We start from the raw sequence: 12,193 nt of genomic DNA on the forward strand, positions 1-12,193 counted from the left end.
ACAATCTCCCAGCAAATTTGTTCTTCTAATTCTCATGGACTATTTCAAGGCCTGTACTCTCAGCAAGGTGATCATCCCTTTTTATTTCTCAGCACCCCCTATATAGCCTCACAGGATGAACCATCAATAATGTCATCTGGGACTACTATTGTGGCATTCTCCTAATCAATTAACCAATACCCCTACTCTTATACTCCCACATTTATCTCTCCTGTAACATCTGTATCTTTTAACATCAAGCAGCCAGTTCTGCCACTCTCTTAGCCAGGTTTCCATAACGGCTACAACGTCCCAGTTGCACCTGCCCTGACTTCATCCATCTTACCCTTCAGGTCTCTCGCATTAAAATAAATGTATTTCAGTCCAATAGTCATTCCACGCTCCCTGCCGTGCTCCTGCCCATTCTGTCCACTGAACAGACGCAGCCTGTGGACTTCGGGAGCCGCGGTCTCTGGCAGGAAGCGGCCGTTCCAGACACTCCAAGCCGCTGAAGAGTGTTCTTCCGATGCCGGAGCTCCATCATCCGGCAAGAGGCCCTGAAACATCGGGCGGCCTTTGCGGCGACTGCGGAGGCCTCAAATAAGCCCCGACCATGGGGTGAACAAGAGGAAGAGGACTGGACTTTGCTGCCTTCCCTCACAGTGGGAACCATTGTGGGGTGATGTTCTTATGTTTAATGTTAACGTCTTCTTTAATGTTGTGTTTTATTTTTATTGGTGTGCTGCAAATGGCAACTCAAATTTCACTACACCAATTGGTGTATGTGACAATAAATGTCCTTTGTCCTTTGAACTTCCTTTCATCATCTTCCATACCGACTAACCTGCCTTAGTCCAGCATCGGATCGTGCCCCTCCCGGCAGGGCAGCTGAGAACAAGAACAGACCTGGTGGCTGCCAAGGACCTGGTGTTCCGCCCATGGTCATGGACAGTGGCCGGCCTGGATCACCGCTGTGATCACTGCCTGGTGCGGGAAGCACCAAAGCCGCCGAGCCCGGCCACGAAGACCAGAGAGTCGAGGAAGAAGGAGCCGTTGGCGATGCCGGAAGCAAGGAGTGGGCTGGTAAGTGAGGGACCGGGTCATTGACTCCAGCGCCTTCAAGTTTGGCCGCAGGAGGTGACCCCAATACACAGAAGGTCTCGGGTGAGGAGAGGGACATGGGTTGGTGGGCCGAGCTGGTTGAGGGTGGCAGCCTGGGGCTTACCTGGATCAGGGACATTCCAGTACATCCAGCATGTGGACTGGACTTTGAAGTTTGGACTTTTTCTTTTCCTTTTGTAAATGACACCAACATATGGCAACATAATGGCCATCTAGGGTAAACCCACCCATGGTACACTAGCAAGCTAGTCTACTGGGCAGCTAGAGCAACATGGCAAAGAACACGCACCAAATAAGGGGCTGCCACACTCACCTGACACTCACCTGCCACACTCACCTGACACTCACACTCACCTGACATGGACATTCACCTGAATGGCTGCGGAGGAGGTCTGCAGCACTCAGCAACCCAGGACTTTAGACTTATGGAGATCTGCTGTACACTTTACAGCCTTTCAATCACAAAGCTCAGCCTTGTAGCCAGTCAAAGGGCCATAGATCTGGAAAAGGCAAAAGAATAGAAAGTAACATTGACTGCCCCTGTGTGGTCTTAAAGCCCTGTCCTACGGTACGAGTTCATTCCAAGAGCTCTCCCGAGTTTAAAAAAAATCAAACTCGTGGTAAGCACGGAGAATGAACGTGGCGGGTACGTCGGAGCTCGGGGACGTCTCTTACCGGCTCATACCGCTAACGGCAGGTACTCGGGAAGACTCGCTAACGGCAGGTAAGCACGGGAAGACTCGTGAAGATTTTTCAACATGTTGAAAAATGTCCAGGAGAGCCCCGAGTACCGACGAGTGGCCATTACCGTAAATCTCCGAGTTCGAATCAGGGCAAACTCGGGAGAACTCTTGGAATGAACTCGCACCGTGGGACAGGGCTATTACTGTCAGTGACCAAACTCATGAAACCATCATCCCAATAATTTCTTATTCACTGGCATTTCCATTTTACCTTCTCTATTATTATCCATCACAGAAAATGATGAAGGCAATATAGACAAAACGCTAAGTAAAGCAGCAGAAAACCCAAGCCATGTATATAAATCATATGCTGGTTAATTAGCTGTCAAATAATTGCCCCAACAATGTAGAACTCTGATTGTGCTGCAGATCCCAGCCCGAGGGAGGAGCGGCGCCCGGTCGGGGCGGCCCAGCCTGAGGGAGGAGCGGCGCCCAGTCGGGGCGGCCCAGCCTGAGGGAGGAGCGGTGCCCGGTCGGGGCGGCCCAGCCTGAGGGAGGAGCGGTGCCCGGTCGGGGCGGCCTGGCGCGAGGGAGGAGCGGCGCCCGGTCGGGGCGGCCCAGCCTGAGGGAGGAGCGGCGGCCTGGCGCGAGGCTGAGACGGTGGCAGTACTCACGTGAGGGCGATCCGGCTCGGGGCTGGAACGATGCTCCGGGGGCTGGGACGGCAGTTCTGGTGGCGGTGGCCTGAGACCGGGGGTTCGGCCGCGGGCCAGCGGCTGCGTCAGCAGGTCTGGTGAGCGGCAGCTTCGACTACCCCGGGCCGCGGTGTTTGAGCCGCGAGGACAGGTTTTAACATCGCCCGGGGGGTATCGCCTCAGCGCAGAAGGAGAAGAGGAGGGAAGAGACTGCAGCCCTAAGACTTTTGCCTCCATCACAGTGAGGAAATGTTGGGTGGACTCACTGTGGTGGATGTTAATATGTGTTTATTGTTGTTTTTTATTGTATTGTATTATATGTATGACTGCTTAAATTTTGTTCAGACTTCGGTCTGGATGACAATAAAAGGCTATTCTATTCTATTCTATTCCACACTTTACATTCTGTGCTGAACTCTTCCTGCGTTAGGCTGCGTTAGGCATCCATAAAACTAAATGTCTCATAAGAGAACTGATTATTTTATGTTAACAAACGGCCTTGCCTTTTGACATCTTTAGATACACTTTTGAGCTAAGGCGTTTCATGGCTAGATTTAAACCAGCAAATGTTGGTTCCCTTGAAAGATAGATTTGTTGGACGTCTACCTTTAAAGATATCTCTGGTATCAAATAAACGTGTATTGCCAGCACTGCAATGCGAAAGGTTTCAATTTCTACTGGGATGTTCTCATGCCTGCTGTGTTGCAGTGGCCTTGGAAAAATAACATCAACACTGCTGATACCACAGTGACAAACCCAGCGTCAGCTGTTGAAACCAGTTAACTTACAAGCAGTAATTCTAAACGTTCTTGTGATGGGATGCCAGGAAGCTGTGTTGTGTGGGTTCATGTGGAATTATGTTGACAGGATTTGGACCTCCAAAGACTTGCAATAGAAATCTTGCTCACCACTCTCATAATGAACATAAAACCATGACTGCTTCTTACAGGATAATAAAGGCATGTATATGTCCTTTTCCCCCCATATTTTTAATTCCTCCTCCCTCTTCACGTCACTCTTTAGTTCTCTCGCTTTTTTCAGTGATATTTTATCTTTATTTTCTTTAATAAAATCTCCTAATTGATGCATAATGAGGAAGTACCAAACTTGTTGAGGAATATGTCCCCGATTTGCAAAACACAAATGAAAATGATCTGTTAACATGATCAGCAAAAAAATCTTAAAGCCTGAAAATGAAGAATTCCATTTGAATCTGACAGCTATATTTTAGTATTCTGAGATTGAATTATAATAAAGGAGCATTGCATCTATTTTGGTAAACGGGATGCAATGTTCTCCAATTAGGAACCATTTATCATCAGCTTGGTGGTGATTTTTGCTGTGGCTTCAGGAACTGGTCATGCTAATAACGTCCCATTAGTTGTGCCCTTAAAGTTGTGGTCAATTCCCAGCAATAGATGGGAAGCAAAATTCCCCCATGTCTCTATACGCTGAGCAACACCACAACTCACATGGGTTAGAGCTTTTGCGACCTGTCCACGTACTTCCTTCCTTCATAGTTCATCTAGACATTATAAAAGCAATAACTGGATGTGAGGATTAATGATAGAAATTCACCCATTTCTGATTCCTTAAGTTTAACCCCAAAGAACTGGACATTTGGTGAGGAGTGTATCAAAAATGTTTAACTTCTCTCTTTGAGAGTAAAAAATTGTTATCCAACATTTTGTCTATTCTTGGACAAACTATCATGTATTTATCATCTATGTGTGCTGAGAATGTTAAATGGCTATACCTGCAACTTCATAGGTGACAATATCTGAATGGTTACTTTATTGATGCAAGAACTAATGGAGCACAATTTTCTATAAAAACTTCATCCTGTATGTTTTCATTTCGCTGTTTGTTTTCTTGCTAATTCCGAATTTATTATCCAAATTCAATTAACATTTTTCTGCACAGTGTATAAAAAGGCACTTTAGAAGCAGGACAAGACCACTCAGCCCCTCAAACCAGTTATCTTATTCAATTTATTCTTAGCTAATCTGAATGCAAATTATAATTCCATATTTCTGGCATTTTCAGCCTTTTCTGCATATCAAGAATCTAACTTTGGCTAAAATTATTCCAAGATTCTTCTTCCACTGTACTCTGACGAAGAGATTTCTAAATATTTACAACCATCCGAGAGAAAAAGAAAAATCACATGAATCACATAATTTCTAGGTAACTAATGAGCAGCTCTTACTCTTGTTCCAGATTGTCCTATAAGAGAAATCATTGTCTCCACATTCACATGATCAAAACCCCTCAGGTCTCATGCATTTCAATCAGGTTCCCTCTTCACTCTTCCAAACTCTGGTAGATGTAACAATGATTGACTCTCAAGTACAAATTAGGAAGCAAAAGTAAAACATAATACACGCTGGAAGTTTGAGATAAACGATGAAACTGCAGGAAAAGCTTAGTGGGTCAGACAGCATCAGGACAGAGAAGAACACACCTAACATTTCAGTTCAGAGCTGGGAAAGGTCAGAAAGAAAACAGAGGAAGGGAACCTACACCCAGACAGCAGTCTGAAGAAGGGTTTCGGCCCGAAACGTTGCCTATTTCCTTCGCTCCTTAGATGCTGCTGCATCTGCTGAGTTTCTCCAGCACTTTTGTCTACCTACATCCAGACAATTTGGACAATTTGGGTGTTCTGAGGTATTTTATTCATTCTTGTGTCTTGAATGATAGTAAAACTACTCTCACTGGGTTAATGTGCACTCTGAAATTCAAGCTGCAGATCACCACTACAACTAACTTCTGGTTGAGTGCTTGGACATACACATTATATCCTTGAACCCTTTCCAGCCCGATGGTAGTTGGCCTTCTATGTTCAGGTATAACTTAATGATCTAATTTGCCTGGCATTTTTGAGATAATACCCGAGTGGAAAATGTGTGGAAATTTAAGAAAGAGGCTGTCAAGATTAGTCCAAATTGAAGATAGAATATAAATTACTGGGAATTATATGGTATAGGGTTTGGGTATGTTTTTTTTTCTAGATTCATAAAGGACTTATATTAATTTTCGACCCAAAGACAGAAATATCTAGTTGAGACTGAGGTGATGAGAATGTGGGAAGAATAAATAATGAGATGTAGGATTAGTGTAAATTGTTAGGTGATGGTTGGTGCTGACTCAGTTGACCATGGGGCAAGTTACCATGCTGGTTTTCCATGACTCACAGTGGCATCTTTTCCTTCAGTAGCAACACTTCCATCTTTGTATTGTGATATGTCCCTTTAAGGGCTGAATTACATGCTGACAACTGTAAGTACTTGCAGTATGTCAATGTGAAAATGACACAATGAAATTCACAGTTTTAGATCGAGCCTAATGTTACAGACAGAAGCCCAACTTTAATATTCTGAGAAATTTGTCTTTACAATTCTCACTCCTTATCCAAGTTTCGTAAACCAATTTATAGTAACCCACAAAGTTGTTCTGATGACAGAGTTTTCCCAGTTGACATGTTGGACGCTGGTGATTTAGACACAGCAGGTGCCTGGAACATGTAAATAAGGTTGACAACCGCTCCTTGAGAAACTGTTACAGATTTGTCAACACTTGGCCAAAACACACAAAGTGTCAGGCAAAAGGGAAGTTTTTTTCCTCAATGCAGTTCAGTTTCCATTAGCACCGAAGCGAGGTAAATTCCCGAACCCACTCGAAACACAAAAACACAAGAAAACAGGGGCAGGAGTTTGCTGTCAGGTCCCTGCAACAAGGAAATGGCTGATCTAGAAACAGAAACAGAAACAGAAAATAGGTGCAGGAGGAGGCCATTCGGCCCTTCGAGCCAGCACCGCCATTCATTGTGATCTTGGCTGATCATCCACAATCAGTAACCCGTGCTTGCCTTCTCCCCATATCCCTTGATTCCTCTAGCCCCTAGAGCTCTATCCAACTCTCTTTTAAATTCACCTAGTGAATTGGCCTCTACTGCCTTCTGTGGCAGTGAATTCCACAGATTCACAACTCTCTGGGTGAAAACGTTTCTTCTCATCTCAGTTTTAAATGGCCTCCCTTTTATTCTTCGACTGTGGCCCCTGGTTCTGGACTCCCCCATGATTGGGAACATTTTTCCTGCATCTAGCTTGTCCAATCCTTTTATAATGTCAATGTTTATATCCTCTCATCCTTCTAAATTCCAGTGAATACAAACCCATGTTGGCCTCAACTCCTTTTCTGTGCCAGTTCCTCATTACCCTCAATTTATAATCTTTCAAATATTTATCCACCTCCACTATAAATGTATATCGTGATCTGGCCTACACACCCTCTCGATTAAAAAATATATAGAAATATTGTTGTCCTGAATCCTTCAGTTCACCCCCTCGCTCTCCCAGGAGCTGTTTTGCAATGGCTTGGGTTGGAGACAAGATAGAATTTCCCAAGCCTAGAGCAGTGAGCTGCATTGGGTCATCTGTTTGGTGTTTGCAAAATACTCGTTTTATGGACATGTGGATACTAGCCACAATTCCCAGGCGGTCTCTGGCCAAAGACAGTAAGTACGTGATTTAGGCTGAGTTCGTAGCAAAAGGAGAGCAAGTTGGGTGAAAATAATAAAACCATTGCCAATAACTTTCATCAGATGCTGAATAAGCAACTGCCAGAACTGCCCACAGCAACATCTGGATTCCACATGCATGTTGATAAAATGGTTCAATCCTCGCCGTGCTCATTTTAACACATGGATCATAGACAACTACAGTGCAGGGACAGGCTCTTCCACCCATGATGTCTGCACTGACTATGATGCCAATTAGAACTAATCTCATTTGTCAGCACATGTTCTACATCTTTCCATGCCCTGTCTGTTGATATGCTGAATTATAGACACAAAAATCTGGAGTAACTCAGCAATAACCTGAAGAAGGGTCTTGACCCACAACTCCACCTATTCCTTTGCTCCAGAGATGCTGCCTGACCTGCTGAATTGCGCCAGCTTTTTTGTCTATGTTTTTTTTTTTAATACATTTTTATTAGAGGCATCTGCATATCATAATCCAAACCAGTACAGACTTTGTTTACCGGTTATATATTAAGTTTCCAGGGACCCAGTTACCAAAGTAGCTGGGATCCTCCTTTATCGGTTGCCTATTAACATTGCCTCTAATTATTTATTTATATTTATAGATAGAAAAAAAAAGAAAGAAAGAAAGAAAGAAAGAAAGAAATTAGAAAAATAGGATAAACTATCAATAATACAACTTGGGAGATAGGTCCATAGGTCAGAGAACATAACTATTCATCTAGTCCTGGGTTCAGGCTTCAGTCCAGCCTCCGTGCCGGTCCGATCTACCCCTTCAAGTAATCTATAAATGGAGACCATATTCTAATAAATAATTCTGGTTTGTAAAATCTAATTTTTTCCAAATTTAAGGTCTTCAACATCTTCATAATCCACATATTGATTGTGGGGGTTGTTGGGTTTTTCCAAAATTTTAATATAAATTTTTTCCCAATTATATACGGTAATCAAGGAAATTTCTTTGGTTTCTTGTGAGTTTTAGGTAATGTTCTGATATGCCCAATATTATTAATTTGGGGTCGGGATCCATTTGGAGTTTTGTGTCTATGGTTTAAACCAGCATCTGCAGTTCCTTCCTACACACTGTTTAGCCGCCTGTCTAATTGTATCTTAAACATTGCAATTGTATCTGATTCCACCACCCTTCCTGGCAGCAAATTCCAGGCACCTACCACCCTCCGTGTAACAAAATCTTCCCTCGCTAATCTCCTTTAAACTTCCTCCCTCTCATCCTAAAACTATATCCTATAGTATTTGACATTTCCATACTAGGATGAAGGCAATCTACCCAAAAAGCCTTTAACACTCCAGAGAAAACAAGTTTGACAAACCATTTCTTATTGCTAATACTTTCCATGCAGGCAACATCATGATGAACCCCTTCTCAAAGCCTCCATGTCTTTCCTGTAATGTGGCAACCAGAACTGTACAGAATACTCCAAATGTGGCACAACCAAGGTTTTATGGAGCTGCAAAATGACTTCCTGACTTTTTGTCTCAACATGCTGACTGTATGCCACATGCCTTCATTACTTCTGTCTAATTGTGGTGCAATTTTTCGGGAACAGTGGACTTGCACTCCCAGATCCCTCTGCACACCAGCGCTCCTTTACTGTATATTTTCCTCTTACATTTGACCTCTCAAAGTGCAATACTTCACACTTGTCCGAATTAAACACCATCTGCCATTTCTCAACTGATCTATATCCTGCTGTATCCTATGACAACTTTCAAGGGCAACACAGTGACACAGCTGGTAGAGCTATCACCTCACAATACCAGAGACCTGAGGTCAATCCTGACCTTGGTTGCTGTCTGCGTGGGATTGGCACGTCCTCCCTGTGATTGTGTGTATTTCATCAGGTTGCTCTGGGTTCCTCTCACATTCCAAAGTTTTACAGGTTTGCAGGTTGATCGGCCTCTGTATATTGCCCCTAGTGTGTAAAGAGTGGACGAGGAAGTGGGATAACATAGAACTAGTGTGTACTCAGTGGGCTGAAGGGCCTTTCTTTTTCCATGTTTTATCTGCAAACTTATGCCCCTGTCCCACTTAGGAAACCTGAACGGAAACCTCTGGAGACTTTGCGCCCCACCCAAGGTTTCCGTGCGGTTCCCGGAGGTTGCAGATGGTTGCCGGAGTTTGCAGGTAGTGGAAGCAGGTAGGGAGACTGACAAAAACCTCCGGGAACCTCCGAGAACCGCACGGAAACCTTGGGTGGGGCGCAAAGTCTCCAGAGGTTTCCGTTCAGATTTCCTAAGTGGGACAGGGGCTTAAAGATAAATATACTAAAACTTTCCTCGATGTTGTCTGCAAACTTGCTAATCAGCATATTTACATTTTTGTCAAAATCCCTAATATATATATATCAAATGATGTATATATATATAAATGAAACAGAATTCTTTACTTCAATTGTAGTCAGTAAAGTTCAGTTTCTACACAAAATGGTGTCGCACTTTGACCATATCACCACCTGTCGACTCCTTGAACTCTAATCAGTTGATAAACAGCACTGGATCAACAGAGATTTAATCCAGCTAAATACTGGGGAGCTTTAAGTGATCATCTTTTGTCTCCAATTGCTTCCTAGTCAGTGATTCTATTCTTCGCTCTGTGCTGAAACCCAGAGATGACCTTTGAGCCACATATCCAACCCATGACTAAAACTGTCTATTTTCATCTCACCAACATTGTCTACCAACTTCAGCTCACCCCTCTTTAGGTCTTTTCTTTTAATTTTTCAATTTGATTATACGGATGCATTCCAGGCTAATCTCCGGTGTTTATCCTGCTGTCCATTGCAGATCATCCAAGATCTGCTGCCGTGTTATAACACACCCTCATTGCTGTCAACCCATGCAGAATGAACTCATTTGCCTCGTGATGAATGAGTGCCTGGAATTTGCAGTTCAGGCAGAGTTTACCCTTGGCTCTTGTGGCTTTTCCTCTCCATTCAAATAGTGGGCTCACGGTTCCTGGGGTGGATTTCCCAACATAAATGAGGGTGGGTTGCAAAATATTATTGCTTCACTGCCAACTCAAGGCAAAGACATGGAATCACAGGCAGAGCTTCCACGGTAAGTTTGCATTTGCATGGGAATGCCTGGCCTCATGTTATTATTAGGAGTAGCAGGTGAGGGGATAAGATCACAGTTCTACCAAGAATTGCTGACATTCTCAAGCAAGTTTCAATCCAAAGCTTTTAATTTTTCATTTTTCATCATTTACTAAATGCCTTCCTTTCTTGTTGTGATGTTTTAGTATACAGGTACATTATCCATCGCTGTGTGTACCATCTCCAGACTTATTCAAAAGCTCCTGTACCTTGAAAATAGACACAAAAAACTGGAGTAAATCAGCATGTCAGATAGCAATCTCTGGAGAGAAGGAATAGGTGACGTTTCGGGACGACACCCTTATTCAGACCCTAATTTCAGATTATTTTTCTCCAGAGATGCTGTCTGACCCGCTGGGTTACTCCAGCTTTTTCTGTCTATCTTTGGTTTAAACCAGCATCTGCAGTTCTTTCCTATACACCCCCTGTATATTTCCTGGTACAGGGTAATTTCACTGGTCAAAATCAAATATAGAAGAGTCAGGGAGCTTAATGTGCTGATAGTTAAAGTTATTGATATATTTGATGGAGGACTTCACACTCATATTCACCCAAAGCTCTTTTAAAAAGGAGGTGACTAGGAACTTCTTTAGTCAGAGGGTAGTTAATCTGTGGAACTCATTGCCACAGAGGGCTGTGGAGGCAAAGTCAGTGGATATTTTTAAGGCAGAGATGGACATTCTTGATTAGAATGGGTGTCAAGGGTTATGGGGAGAGGGCAGGAAAAAAGGATTAGGAGGCAGAGATCAGCCATGATTGAATGGCGGAGTGGACGCGATGGGCTGAATGGCTTAATTCTACTCCTATAACTTGTGAACTCATCATGGAACTGTACAGAACAGACAGAAGCCATTCAGCCCATCAAGTCAGCGTCAGCTCTTTTTAAAACTAATCCAGTCAGTTCCATTCCCCTGCTTTCCATTTAGCTGCAGTTTTTTGCTTATTCCTTCTATTTATTCAGTCCCCTGAAGGCTAGCTTTGCAATGTAATAAAGGTGATTAATTCCAAATACTAGCCATTCACTCAGCAATTTTATTTTCCCAATCATCCAACTGTTTTGATCATCCTTGTGATCTTCAAACTTTCAACTATCAGAAAGCATTTCTCCCTGTTACAGCAAGACTTAGACATTTCTATAAATATCTCAGTTTCAAGGAGAACCATCCCAACTTCTCCATTCTATTCATGTTGGTATAACCACTCATGTTTTTGAAATATCTGGTGAATCCCTTCTGTGTCCTCTCTGATACTTCATATGTTTCCGAAGTGTGGTTGTTTTCCAGAGCTGGAATCATAGAACATACAACATGGAACCGTACAGCACAGGAACAGGCCCTTAGGCCCATAATGTTCGTGCCCAACATGATGACAAGTTGAACCGATCTCATCTATATGTACATGCCTATATCTCTTTATTCCCTGCACTTCAATGTGTCTATCTAAAAGACATTTGAGGAAGGACATTCTTGGTATTGAGGGAGTGCAGCGTAGGTTCACAAGGTTAATTTCCGGGATGGCGGGACTGTCATATGCTGAGAGACTGGAGAGGCTGGGCTTGTACACTCTGGAGTTTAGAAGGATGAGAGGATATCTTATTGAAACATACAAGATTATTAAGGGTTTGGACACGCTAGAGGCAGGAAACATGTTCCCGTTTTTGGGGGAGTCCAGAACCAGGGGCCACAGTTTAAGAATAAGAGGTAAGCCATTTAGAACGGAGACGAGGAAACACTTTTTCTCACAGAGAGTTGTGAGTCTGTGGAATTCTCTGCCTCAGAGGGCGGCGGAGGCCAGTTCTCTGGATACTTTCAAGAAAGAGCTAGATAGGGCTCTTCAAGATAGCGGAGTCAGGGGATATGGGAAGAAGGCAGGAACGGGGTACTGATTGTGGATGATCAGCCATGATCACATTGAATGGCGGTGCTGGCTCGAAGGGCTGAATGGCCTACTCCTGCACCTATTGCCTATTGTCTATAGTCACCTAGCAAACAGCTAACAATGACCTGTTTTCTTTGTCATCGTTACTTTTTTGCATATCTTTCAATCATTTGTTCT

At 43.5% G+C, this 12,193-nt stretch overlaps 1 long non-coding RNA gene across 1 annotated transcript; it reads left to right on the top strand.

The window, feature by feature from the left end:
- Positions 1–2,304: 2,304 nt before the first annotated feature.
- LOC116966522 lies at positions 2,305–11,522 on the top strand. The gene is made up of 3 exons (XR_004410072.1): positions 2,305–2,316; positions 10,736–10,738; positions 11,436–11,522. It is a non-coding gene; the product is annotated as an uncharacterized LOC116966522 (long non-coding RNA).
- The last annotated feature ends 671 nt before the right edge of the window (positions 11,523–12,193 follow it).

The sequence above is a fragment of the Amblyraja radiata genome, chromosome 1 (genome assembly GCF_010909765.2).
Source record: "Amblyraja radiata isolate CabotCenter1 chromosome 1, sAmbRad1.1.pri, whole genome shotgun sequence".
Classification (NCBI taxonomy): Eukaryota; Metazoa; Chordata; class Chondrichthyes; order Rajiformes; family Rajidae; genus Amblyraja; species Amblyraja radiata.